The sequence below is a fragment of the Dermacentor silvarum genome, chromosome 2 (assembly GCF_013339745.2).
Source record: "Dermacentor silvarum isolate Dsil-2018 chromosome 2, BIME_Dsil_1.4, whole genome shotgun sequence".
NCBI classification, from domain to species: domain Eukaryota; kingdom Metazoa; phylum Arthropoda; class Arachnida; order Ixodida; family Ixodidae; genus Dermacentor; species Dermacentor silvarum.
In genome coordinates, this window is record NC_051155.1 from 40,536,033 (window position 1) to 40,550,024 (window position 13,992).

Sequence of the window (13,992 nt, forward strand, 5' to 3'; positions counted from 1 at the left end):
CTTGTTCTCGAACTTCTTTGTCAACCTCCAAATTTCTTTGCCATATGTTAGAACTGGCAGAATGCAATGATTGTACACTTTTCTTTTCAACGACAGTGGTAAGCTCCCAGTCAGGATTTGGCAATACCTGCCGTACGCACTGCAACCCAATTTTATTATTCTGTAAATTTTCTTCTCATGATCAGGGCCCCCTGTGAGTAATTCACCTAGATAAATGTACTCCTTTACAGACTGTAGAGACTGACAGGCGATCCTTAATTCTTGTTTCCTTGCGAGGCTATTGAACATTATTTTTTGTCTTCTGCATATTAATCTTTAACCCCGCTCTTACACTTTCTCTGTTAAGGTCCTCAATAGTTTGCTGTAATTCATCCCCACTGTTGCTGAATAAGATAATGTCTTCTGCAAACCGAAGGTTGCTGAGATATTCGCCGTTGAACTTCATTACTAAGCCTTGCCAGTCCGAGAGCTTGAATAAGACTTCGTCTAAGCATGCAGTACATAGCAGTGGAGAGATTGTGTCTCCTTGCCTGAACCCTTTCTTGATAGGTATCTCTCAACTTTTTTTGGAGAACCAAGGTTGCTGTGCAATCCTTGCAGATATTTGCCAAGATATTCACGTATGCATCCTGTACTCCTTGATTACACAATGCCTCTATGACTGCTGGTATCACTACGGAATCAAATGCTTTGAGAATAGGTTTATTGGCTGTGTCCTTCAAGGACGCTTCGAGTTCCAAGAAGGGCGAGGCAGCGTGGAGCACCGTCTCCAAAGACACCAGCAACCAACAGCGCGAGCAGAGCGGGCCGAGCGTTGGCGATGCCGCTGGACGGAGGCGCGTCTTCTTCTTCACAGCTTTTTCATAATCAATAAATGCCATATAAAGAGGTTGATTGTACTCAGCTGATTTTTCTATTACCTGATTTATGAAATGGACAAGATACATCGTAGAATATCCCTTCCTGAAGCCAGCCTGTTATCTTGGTTGGCTGAAGTCAAGTGTTTCCCTGATTCTATTGGAAATTATCTTTGTGAATATTTTATACAATACCGAAAGCATGCTAATGGGTTTATCATTCAATTCTTTAACGTCTCCCTTCTTATGGATGAGTATAATGTTGGCGTTCTTCCAGCTTTCTGGTACACTTGAAGTCGTGAGGCACTGCGTATAAAGGGCCGCAACCTTTTCAAGCATGATATCTCCTCCAACTCTGAGTAAATCGACTGTTATTCCATTTTCTCCAGCAGCTTTTCCCCTGGTTATGTCTTTCAAGGGCCTTCTAATTTTATCGCTAGTTATAGAAGGAGCCTCTGTATTCTGTTCATCACTACTTCGAATGAAAGTAGCTTGGCTGCTCTGGGAACTGTACAGGTCAGTATAGAATTCTTCCGCTGCTTTACTATGTCATCGAAATTGCTGATGATATTACCCTGCTTATATTTGAGTACATGCATTTTTCCTTGTCCTGTGCCAAGTTTTCTTCTCACTGATTTCATGCTCCATCCATATTTTACTGCTTCCTCAATCTTTTCCACGGTATAATTTTGGACATTCCTTACTTTCGTCTTGTGGATCAGTTTCGACAGATCAGCGAATTCTATCTGATAGGTCGAGTTTCACACTTTCACGTTTTGCCGTTTCTTTATTAGGTCCTTTGTTACTTGGGAGAGCTTACCTACTGGTTGCTTTGGCCTAACCTCGCACTTAAATTGCTGCTTCTGACATCAGCCTAGTTACGGTTTCATTCATTACCTCTATGTTCTCCTAATCTTCTTCTTCTAATTCCCCATTTTTGTTTGCGAGCAGCAGCCTGAATTGGTCTCCTTTTACCCTTACTGTGTCTAGGTTGGCCTGTTTGTTCTTGACTAATTTTATTTTTTCTGGCTTCAAGTTGAGAGAAATCCTAGACCTCACTAACCTGTGGTCACCACACTTTACCCTACCTGACACTTTTTCATCTTGCTGTATGTTGGGATCAGTAGAGAATACGAAATCTATTTCATTCCTTGATTAACCATTAGGGCTTTTCCAGGACCACTTCCTGTTGCTGCGCTTCCTGAATAATGTATTCATTATTCGGAGCCTATTCCTTTCCGCGAATTCTACAAACATCTCCACTCTAGTTTTCCTAGACCCCATGCCGTAGTTGCCAATTGCTTGCTCACCAGTCTGTTTTTTCCCCACTTTTGTCTTGAAGTCGCCCGTGAGTACAGTATGCTAGCTTGCACCTTTCTCATTGCTAGTTCAACATCTTCATAAAACTGTTATATGTCTTCATCATCGTGACTGGGCTCTAAATTTACTACCTGTAAATTAACTACTACCTGAAATTACGGTTGACATGAAAGAGAGACTAAGGGATCGTGGCAACAACGTCCGTAACGGACCATTGGTGTTTTTATCCTCACATTTTAAACATTGTGGATCTCCAGCGCAATATGAAGCCACAATTCTCATTGGAAGGAGCAGTCAGCTGACGCAAAGCTAGCAAGGTATCGCGTAAGCACGCCCTCCTCGTAGCTGTACTTACTGCTTACTACGCCACGCGCTCCCCGCTCTGCGGCTGTATCTTGACAGCCATCTGCGGCGGGGGACAGAGTTCTTCCGTCCTGCGCTGTGTTTTAGCGGCTGAGTTCGCGTTCATCCGAGCGTCGGGACGAAGGTCAATTCGCTCGCTGCTGCGGCCGCGCTTACTCACTACAGCGTTTTGAGATCGAAATATCGAGGTCATCGAGTGAGATGCGTTTATATTTGCTTGTGCGCACGACACCATGCTTGTTAAATGCCTATGTTTACAAGTTTATACGGCCGCTAAAACAACTATCTTTACTTCGTATAGCTGTTCACTAGTTTGCTATTGCAATTGATGCTTTACCTTTGGGGCGAAACTGCGACTTTTACGACTGCGTTTTCTCCGGGATCGGCGCAATTTAATTGGCGAGAAAGCAACCAAGCACACACGATAAACACATGGCATAAGGACAAGAAATCTTCGCTTCAATAAAACAAGTATGTACTTGAATGTGTTTATATGTGTATTTATATTAAGGTACAGCCTGTTATTTACTTACGTAAAACATAGAGAATAGAAGCGGTCAATGGCATACCTTTAGGACTTGTACCAACAGCTATGCCGAGCGTGCTAAATTTCATGTGCTATGTTTAAAAGAACGTTAGCGCACTTGAAAGTCTGTTTACTGCGTTCACAGTCGATGGTGCACGCCACTCGTGGGTCTACCGGAGTATAAATTTCACAAGCGTACCAAGAAGGACGCGTTTTGAAAAAGATGCCCCCGGGTTAGGCAAATAGCACGTGTATGTTTCTCCTACAAAATGTAGCTTCGAGGATTTATAGAAAAAACGACGCCACACGTATAAGAACAAGTTTGTTTAACGGATAAAGTCTATCAAAGATCGGTAGTATTAGGTGCTGTAGGTCACGCGTGGAGCCTGGACGGAAACTGGTTCCTCAGAAATGCCGAAGACGCGTTTGCAGCAGCCGCCGCCATAACCACTCCAATAGTACTTAGTTCATTAAACATTTCATGTGGCACAAATAAAAAAAAATGAACAACATGCGATGTGGTGCTGTTGCAGTCACAGGGCGGTCATAGCAAGCGTAAGCGTAGACCCCACTGGAATTCTGCGGACCTCCACACAATTCGGCAAGTTGTGAAATGATAGGCGAGTTACCGGGGCAATGGACCTCTGATTGGCCTGGCAGAGACGAACGTGAGAGCGACATGGTTAGAGGTACGCGACAGATGTCTTCAACGGCTATCGTGGAGTTGGTGCGTATCTCAAGCTTCGATGCAACTTCGACGTTTAACCCATCTTGTATGGCAGCGAGATCAACCAGATTCGCGGAGTTCAGGGTCGCCTAGATTCGTGCATGTCGGCCTTGCCTCTGGTAGTTTTTAGCACACCACTACGGCGTGCCCCTTTCCACAATGGTGAAGGTAGGCTACCAGCCCTCTTGGCTGGCCAGATTCCGGGCCATGGACATAACAAAGTAGATACTCTTGAATTACGTTCAATGGCGTATTAAAACGTGCGTTGTCATGGTTGTAAGTGTAACGACCTCTTATTCTATGTATATACTCGTGTCGTATCTACTATTTATCTGCAGCGCTTGTGTGGTTCATTCCTCCTCCCTCGTCTGTGTCGCCCTGCACATACATGTAAATATATGTATCTAGCTAACGCTACAATTAAGGATAATGTTAAATGGCTAAAGTGCGTCAGACCAACAGCAGTGTTGTATAATCTGATCATCCGTGATGAGTTTGGACTTCTGTCTACAAAGTCGCAGCCGGAGACATGTTGGCAGGCGCCTTGATTGTACACATAGCCTTCGAAATCATGCCTCGTGAGCGGCCCATTCTACATTCTTGAACTACTGGAGTGAGCTTGAAGGACTAACGGCATGGACAGAGTAGACATGGCGGCGAGCCGTGCTGGTGGGCTCTGCGCACGACTTTTAGGCAACCCAACGTATCAGGTTACTGTTTCTGCAGCGCCTTGCATTGTACTGTTGAGCCATGAGTAAGCAGGAGTAAGCAGATCCTATTTGAATAATTTCGAGGCTCAACACCTGTTGAGCTGAGACGTGGTTGCAAATTCAAGGACAAGCAAGCGGACAAGTTCAAATACAGATAGAAGCTATGTATATTGCCACTAAACAGACATATATGACGTTTCAGTTTAATATTTCTAGTCATACGTGGCCGCACCTGGCATAGTCAAGTATAAGGCTGTTTGAATTACCTCTTCTTGGCGGAGGAGATGGAGCAGAAAGTCCTACACACTAACATCCACGTCACTGATAATGTCGTAAATCTCAGGTACTGCCTCCAGCTGCCGTGTCACTCCAAGAAGTGCCCTGTTGAAGAATATTAAGCATAGTGGTGCAAGGACGAAGCGCTGTGTTACACTACGCTGTGGGGTGAACTACTGTACTGCGTGCCAACACATACGTAAGAATAAAGGTTAGGGTGAGAATGAAGGCCTTGACAAACATGCCCAATTGGCTTGGGAGAAGATGGGAGAGGAGGATTCTCACAATTTCCACATGGTGATCATGGTCAGGGGATTGAAAGATTGATGGAAAGCCGGTGCTTACAGAGCGGAGGAACGTCGCTTTTAAAGAGGTCCTGAACCACCCCTCGGGCTTGTGAAAAATTATTTCCCGCCGATATATAGCGTACGCGGTGGTGAACATTTCAGCCATGTTTTGCATTCGTGCGCGACGCCTGTAGCTCGCAAGCAGAGCACGAGTCACCTTTCTCTCAAAGCCCCTTTTTAGAGAAACCGCGTTCCTCACTCTTTTCTGAGCGCTTTATTTCGTCACAAAGCATACGTAAAAGGCGGCTGCCGTTGGACAATAGCTTACGTCAATCAAGAAGACAGCCTGGTCAGCTTGCGGGCGCGTGCTCACTCCTGGAGGCTCCTGGATAGACGCCTTGGCAGACTATTTGATAGCACTTCAAAAACGCGCGAGTTGGATGTGGCTGCTAACCGTCGGTCAAGCTGGCGAATGATGAAGTCGGTCCGCACCAGTTAGCATGGTCAGACTGAATCATTTGAGCGCGACCAGGCGCTCAAGCCCTGTCGTGCATAAAGCAAACGCTGCGCATACGCGCTGCAGGTGCATGTAGCTGCAGTTTGATACGGAGCGTAGATACCGCGGCCGCCACGAGCCCACTGGCTAGGCTAAGGAGGATTAAATAAAACTTGCTGGAGCGGAGGGGATGCCCCTGAGCTGAAGCCGCACACCGCCATCTTACCATAGGCAGAAAGCGCGCCTTCCACCACGGCAGATGCAGTGCGCAGTCGGCGAGCTGGCGTCCGGACGTTGTGACGGTTGCATCTTGCGTTGCGTACGGCTGCACAAATCGAGCGAGAATGGACTTCGGGATTACGTTTCACTTGTAAGTAGCACATTTTGAGCTGCATGAAAACTTCTCTGTCTGTCGCAACACATGCTGACAGATCGCAATCTATGTGTATCTTCAAATATGACCGTCATTGTTTTTTCCCAACAGGTTTTGTAAGGACCTAAATGTGCGAAAAATATGGAAGCGGGCTGTTCGGAGGGAAGGCTCGTAGCCGAAAGACGGCGATAACATATGTTCGAGACACTTCACGCCGGGTTGTTTTGACCGGACCTGGCAGACGATACGCCTGCGACCAGTAAGTTGTTCGACCGTGTTTGACGCATTTTCAGGACACGTGCAAAAGCCAGTGAGTACAGAGTTTTATGCTGGTTCATATCGCCGGTGCGGAGCGGGAATAGGAAAAGAACGCACCGTTAGCTATTCGCTGAAATTAAACAGATTACTCACTAGATGGCGCCATAGGGTGGTCTGTTGTCTTAATTAAAAGGGTTGCTCGCAACTACGAGGTGTTAAGTAGCGTCGTTTGGGCCACATACGAGCAGCTTTGTCTTAAATTTGTGCGTTTTCTGTTCATATAATTGTGTTTTCTTTACGCAATGCAGCGAGTAAAGCCAGTAGTTTTAAACTGTGCAATTCTAGTTCTAGCTGAAAAGAAAGCGACTACTACCGAGGCCTCTGAGTAGTCCAGCCGACAGAGGTGTTCATGTTAACAAAGTGGTTGAAGATGTGGCAGTTGCATCACCTACAAAGCAGCATTACAAAGAAATGTTTCCTGTTTCTCAAGAGTAGATAACGCAGCTCAAGAAGAATATCAAAATTCTGCATCAGAGAAACCGGAAATTGACCACAAAGAACGGGAGTGCTCAAGAGATAATAAAGGATATCAAGGACCAAAAGCTCATGGCTGAGGGCATGGAGGTGTTCACTGCAGCCTTTTCCCCTGACATACAGCAACTCCACAACAGGGCAGCAAAAGACCAGAAAGGCGCGTACACATCTGAGCTGCGTGCATTTGCGTTAACGCTGCACTTCTATTCTCCGTCAGCTTATGAGTATGTACGCTCGAAGCTTAATGGAGCACTGCCAGCAGAGCGCACTATACGAGAATGGTACAGTTCCATCACCGGGTATCCTGGCTTCACAGCTGAGTCAATGTCTCTCTTGAAAAAGCTTGTGCAATGCCGCACGCAGACTCTGTACTGTACTTTGATGGTAGATGGGATGTCCATCGGGAAATATGTTCACCTTGTTCGCGATAAAGTGGTTGGATATGTGGACTTTGGGACTGGAATGCATGATGAACGTCTGCCTAAGCCAAGAATGCATGTGTATATGCTTGTCATCTTGAACTTGAGACTTAAGTTGGCAGTTGCGTATTTTTTAATTGATTCATCAAGGGTAGCAGAGAGAGCCGAACTAACGAAACAGTGCATCGAAAAGTTAACGTCAATAGGTGTTGGGGGTGTTTCACTTACATTTGATGGCGCTGCATTAAACATCACCATGGCGAAGCGGCCGAACTCTACATAAGCATCAGTCTCCATTACATGACGAAGGAAAGAAACAGGGAAAAGAGTGCCGAAACGTGAGCTCTGCTCTTACGAGGCCCAATATTTTTATAGACCAGTGTAATAGACAATTCGCCGGTGTTTATGCTTACAAAGATAATGCCCAAACAAACAAAATAAAGTTGATTGCATTGCTATCTGTCATTTTACTTCTTATTAATGACTAATTCCCCCTTAGTGCTCACCATAACGGATGGAAACCACGGCGGGGAGACGCAGTCAGCGCGGCGGGCGCGCTTCGGGCGCGCTGCGGCTTCCGTTTCTTGCCTATGGCAAGATGGCCGCCGCCCGCGCCACGCGCATTAGCCACTGCCCATTGGTAGGTACAGGCCGACGTACGCTCCAGCAGTTTAATTTAAACCTACTTGGGCTAAGTCATGGAGGAAAGAAACAAAACAGGAGAGGCCCTGACGTTACGTTTTTGAAGCCGGAGTTGCAGCCATGTTGGTGTGCCATCTCCCTTTGCGCCTCCAATCAGGGGTTCTGCAGCTCGCCGGAGCAGACGGGCGCTAACTGTGAACTTTCATTCTCACGAGCCATCGGAAGTGTGAGCTGCCGACGTGCGTAAGAACAAAGCCTTCGAAACTTCTGTACCAGTTTTAGTCAAACAGACGCGGTCCTGTGTTTTTCCGTGTCACGTTGAAGACGACGACGAAGACCCGCGCCATGATTACTTTAGTGTATCTGTTGCTGGCTGGCACTCACACTCACAGACCCAAAACAAAACTTTCAAGCTTATACACCACAGTCTAAAGGCAGCTTTCCTCACGAACATAACGTGCTGCGAGCAAGACACTGACGATAAAATCTTATCTCACTTTTCAGAGACCGACAGCAGCAGCGAAAGCTTCATGAGCACGGTTGCTATGGTAACGTTTACAATTGAGGTACCCGTCCCAATGGTCCTTTGCAAAAAACAGCACGTTACTTCCGCCACACTTTCTAAAATACATCTGTGCTGGCCGGGGCCTCTCCGGGGTTTCCTTCCTCCATGGGCTAAGTACACTGCGGCTCCCGTCATAGGCGTCATAATCGAAAGTAGTGGCGTCTACGTTAACATCCCAAATGAAATTTTATCTGCGCACCACGGGGACATTTAGGAGGCGGAGCCTTGTGGGCCTGCCTCGCTTGACTATAGCCTTAGCAGGGCAAAGCATTGAAGGAGGAGCGGAAGTCGCGCGAAAGCCGTGTTTGATTGCCGAAAACACTTGCTTCTACTGAACCCATTGAAGTACCTTTTACGGCAAAGTATTTCTGAAATAGCCTATTTCAATTTCAAATGCCTTTCTCCACTTCTATAAAAAGTGGTTCAGGGCCCCTTTAAAGGGCTGTGCAGGTACGGTGCTTCGCACGCTCTGTTCAGGATTGTCATGCTGATATACCGTGGTGAAAATACTTCGCAGTTTCGACCAAAAGGAAAGTATTGATAGTGATACCAAAGTATTAGGCTTACACGAAGATGCAAAATGTTGGGAGCAGTGTAAACTGCACTAAGCCTAACTTAAGAGAGTAGTGCCAGACGATTAAACACATGGACACGGTTGACTTGACTCCGAGCACTCGCCATCACAATGCTGGCGTAATGATGAGCAGCGGCCGCGGAGTGTGGGCGTGCTTGTCCCGGAGCGACCACTCCGTGCTGTCACTTCATTCATAATTTCAACGGTGCCGCGTCTATAGATTCCTTCACATATATATGCCAATCTAAGCAACTGATATGTGAAGCTTATTACGTGACTCATCCAACTATTCGGAAGTGCTAAGGGACCACTGTTCCATTAGCTGTTCTTGATAATTCATTATCGACACGACCTGCGCGTTCTTATCGACGCCCTGGTTATACGCCCGTATTGAGGCTATCATGCAGGTGGCGTCGCTAGACAACGTCATCACTTGCACCGACAGATTGGTACAGACACTAAGCTGGTCTCAAACCTGCAGACGGTAAAATGGGAGGTAACAAGCTATAGTTCCAGGTCACTCGTTAAAAAACGCGTGAGAAAATTGTATAATTAGGTGACGTATGCAAGGAGATTAAAAATTCTAATAGTTTCGTTTTACTTAGTAACTGCGCCCACGTCGGTTGAGTTGCAGGATCACAGCAGCAGCTTTCAATGCCTCAGCCGTACAAACTCCTACCTGGCTTCTAAAGTGAAGCCGGTATAAGGCGCCGTCAGAAACAAAAACAATAGGATACGGTTTAAGAAGCCGCCCATATAGATTGTTTTCTTTTGGATAAGATATGTGCAAGGTAAATTTTATATTCCGAGTATAGATACTTGCGATTCGAAGCAAAGTTGTAGCACCGACACTATAGTTGTATTTCAATTACGTTTGATATTGACCACGCGATATACGCCGGCCTTAAACGCCGCACAAGAACCGTTGCATAATTGGCCTTAGCAGCATCATAAAACATCTGATCAGGTGATCTGCAACACTGGGGGCACAGGAAGACTGCAGCCACCAGCCTTGTCGGCTCGCCCTCTATTTCTGCCCGTGCCTTTAGAACGGTAGACAGATCATGTGTCCTCTAAAGGCGGCGCTCAGCCGTGCGGGCATCATGGAATCTGTTGCATGACCTCCATAAATGGGCACACGGGAAAATAGTGCACATGACATGAAGCCACCAGCCTTCTCAACTAGCCCCACATGCCCGCCCTTCGTCTTGCATCTGGAGCAGATGACGTTATCTCCAACATGCAGTGTATATAAAACCAGAACGGTATAAAACCAGAACGAAAAAGATTTCGTTCCAACACCCTGGTTACAGGACAGCAGTTATGGTGACTAGATGCGCTCAAAACCGTTATACCCTGTTTCGCAGATTCCTGAAAAAAGCTAAATTCCTGACCAAGGTAATATTTTCAACGAATGTGTGAAATTTTAGGGGCGAGCGATATATGCAAGCTATGCAAGTCTGATAGAGCCGCCCTTGAACACATGTAGTTTGGATGTGAAATATATCAAGAAAAAATGGCAGTCTCCCCGGAAAATCTACGGGCGCGGTGGTCGGCCACGCTGCTCAGCTGAGAACTCCAAGACCAACTTTAGGCCGTCCAGCGAGCCATGGATGCCGTGCGGCAGCAACAGCTCCCAATGGCCATCTAAGCGGCCCGGGCCTCCCAATCGCCGGATTTCAAATAAAGTTATGTCACTCGCTCGATATGCCAATAAACTTCAAAATTGTCTCGTTAATTAGAAGTTAAATGAACGTTGATAAAAGATCCTTTTTTGTCCATTTTAAAGGCACTATAAGAAACGCTTCCCTTACATTTTCCGAGCTTCCTTGGGAGGTGCAAAATTGCTGTAATCTTGTATTTATACGAAACATGCGCCAGCTTAAGGATGAGCTGAACTGAATGTTTAAGCGTGTATGTTCAATAAGTGCTTAGAAAATAATTACTAAATACTGTTCTTGCAATATTACTTTATTATACGAGGCATGTAGGTGGTTTTCCATGTGTTCTCGGTGAAGTCCTGGATTTCATCGCTAGCCATGTCGTTCGTCTCCGGATTATGTCATGCCCTGCACGGGCGGAACACGTAGTGATTACCGGCAGATCACCCTGATTCAACCCTATCGTTCAGGTGGATGATCGGCGTAAATTCCCTGCGCACGTTCTTCCTTCTCTGGTGATTCTGCGCAATCCCGGGGATTCCCCTACCGCGGCAACTCCGACAAGTGACGCCATCAGATCGCTGACATCAAGCATCAACAGTAGTATAAAAGCTCCGCCGTTCGAGTTCCCCGGCAGTGGGCAATGCAGCAGCGGCAGCTTCTGCATGTTGCCTAAACGCCTCTGCTTGCTTGCACAGGTACGTTACTTCGACAACACGTACTGTATCCGATCCGATAATCGATTCCTGTTGCTGCTGTGTTGCACACACAGCTCGTTGCGTAGTAGACTCATGTGCAATTGTTCTGATGTCGTCGATTACCTTAGTCGTCTTATCCTGAGCGGTGACGTTGAGCTTAATACCGGTCCCAGGAGACCGGCGTCTAAAACTGGCAAACCTGACGAGTCCCAAGAAAGCTTTCTGAACGCTCTTGAGACGTCGGTCAAGTTGGCAATGTCAAGTTGTGATAACCCTTTTCTTATGAAGGTTCTTTCCAATTCAGTTGCTTGTCAGAAAAATGTATCTGAAGACATATCTGACATAAAAAAATTCGGGGTAGCTTGCACTACTGGCTCAAGGCTAAAGACACAGCGGAGCTGATCGTTCCATGATGGTCCTGGTTATGCGAAGTAATGCCAAATTATGCTAAGTTGTACGAAGTGTGTAAGCATTTCCTCCTGTTCCGTGGCTTCAAGGAATGCCTTACGAAGCCCTTGCAGTCCGAGCACACGTAGGGGAAGTGGGGCCAAAGCTATGCACAGTGTAAGGGCGGCGCGCAGCAGACGACACGCCGGGATGACGTCACGGCGCATGCGCAGTAGCACACAGCTGTTGGGAGCTCGGCCTTGCCGCCACTAGAAGTGCCTGCAGCAGTCAAGGACACCGCGAGCGTTCGGCCCTCAAGCGGGGAAATGGAGAAGCACGGATGGCGTCGGCAGTACCTCTGTGCGTTGCCTCGTTGGTGATGCTACAATTGGTTTCTCTCTCTCTCTCTCGATCTCATTTTCTCTTTCTCTCTCCCGAGCATAGCAGGCGATGCGCGCACTCTCTCGCTCTCAATTTGTCTTTCTCTCTCCCGAGCATAGCGCGCGACGCTCTGCGAGGTGGGTGCCAGGCAACGTACTGGCAGGCGGCACACTTTACGGCCGGCTTAAACAGCTCCGCTGTTAAAAGTCTGTGAATACACGTTTCGATGCTTTGGAATTGCGTGTTGATGCTCTGGAAAATTCATGTTCGAAGGCACTCTCCGATGAAGATTCTGATCAGCTTCGTTCTGAGGCGGTTTGCCTAAAGCGCACTGATACAGAACTAACTGCCAAATATGACGATCCTGAAAACCGGCCACGAAGAAATAACAATGTTTCATGGTATACCAGAAGATGACGACGAGAATCGTGACACACTGCACTCCAAGGTTGCGAACGGGTTCAAAAGCTTTCCCCTTAACTGTCCGTTTGCTTAGGTTAAGCAGAATGCGCCCTGGGCGTTCTCGGCTTATCATTCTAAAATTGATAATTTCAGCGATAACCTAGTAGTGCTGAAAAAGGCTTTTAACCTGAAAAACACCGGCATGAAACTTTCCGAACATTTCGCGGCCAGAATGCGCGCACTTCGCAAAAAGCTACGGGACGCTTCCGTTGAGCAGCGGAATAACGGATTGGTTACTAAAAGAAGGTTTTATCATTTCTTTCTCGTTAACGTGCGTCATACCTGACACAGTACCTCCAATAGTTTAGTAGAAGCTCCTGGTTTTGATTCTAGAGCAAAAGTTCCAAAGGCAGCTTCATCATTAGTTTGACATTTCCATCATTCTGCCACAGATCTTGCGCTTTTGAATGTCAATGCCATAAGCATAACCAACAAATTGCCACAGTTTCTTTCGCTGGTTTCTTCATGTTCTCCTCATGTTATATGCATCACAGAAACGTGGCATCATGAAGATATTCACGATTCAGAATTCACGCCTCCTGGTTACATTGCTGTCCGGCATGACCGTCAGAATACGAAAGGAGATAGTGTGGGTTTGCTTTTACATTCAGATTTTACCTTTATGGTTTTACCAGGTCCTCCAAATGTAGAATCGATTTGGTGCAAGTTACTAGTACATAAACAGAATTTAACAATTTGTGGTCTTTATCGCCCCCGGATAGTCCTAGTGACTTGTTCGATAATATTGTTACGGAGCGATTCATACATGGATCAACGCGATGCTTGACAGAGTGACAAAGACGACGATGAAGACGCTGGCGCTTCGGCCGGATCGGACATCTCTTGCCCTAGCCTCTACTGTATATATTTTGCAAATATATCCTTCGCCTCTATCTCGCTTCCGTCACACTTTGCTGGAGGTACTGGGCACGTCTCGCCTCGCAACGGAACTTCGCAGCGGCCGTCGTTTCGGACATCTGTCTGCAATGGCGGAAGACACAGCGTCTACATCAGTGCCCGCCACTTCAACGGTCGTGCTTGTGCTATCCCGGGATCCTTTCACGATCTCCGTGTGATAATATATTGCACGCGGGAGTGGCAAACAAAATATGAAGACAGTGTGCCGTTAGGTGGCTAAGAGGACACCGACTCTTGGCCAATACCCATGAGTGGGTATGTACTTTAAGGTTGTCATCATCATCATCGACACCGATAGGTGAGCGTCGACGGTGGCGCCTCAAAAAGCGTGGCTCGACAGAGCGTGGCCCGTGGCGTGAGCAGTGCGCGAGGTTCGGCGTTCGATGGCGGAGCTTCCTCGCTGGGCGTCCGGCCCAAAGGAGCTATCGCCACCCGCGACTCTACGTCTGCACCACAATCAAAGCTGTCACCAGCTGAGGGGCCACCTCGTCCAGTTCTTGCGCTGGGCAACTGGTCCAGGAGGGCTGGCGGTCCTGAGCCTGGCTGATCGAGCGTTCG

General features: G+C 47.1%; 1 protein-coding gene across 1 annotated transcript in view; it reads right to left on the reverse strand.

Annotated features, from left to right (window-relative positions):
* LOC119439977 (membrane metallo-endopeptidase-like 1) overlaps positions 1-13,992 on the reverse strand; it is a 668,359-nt gene that overhangs the window by 192,439 nt on the left and 461,928 nt on the right. The window lies entirely within an intron of this gene.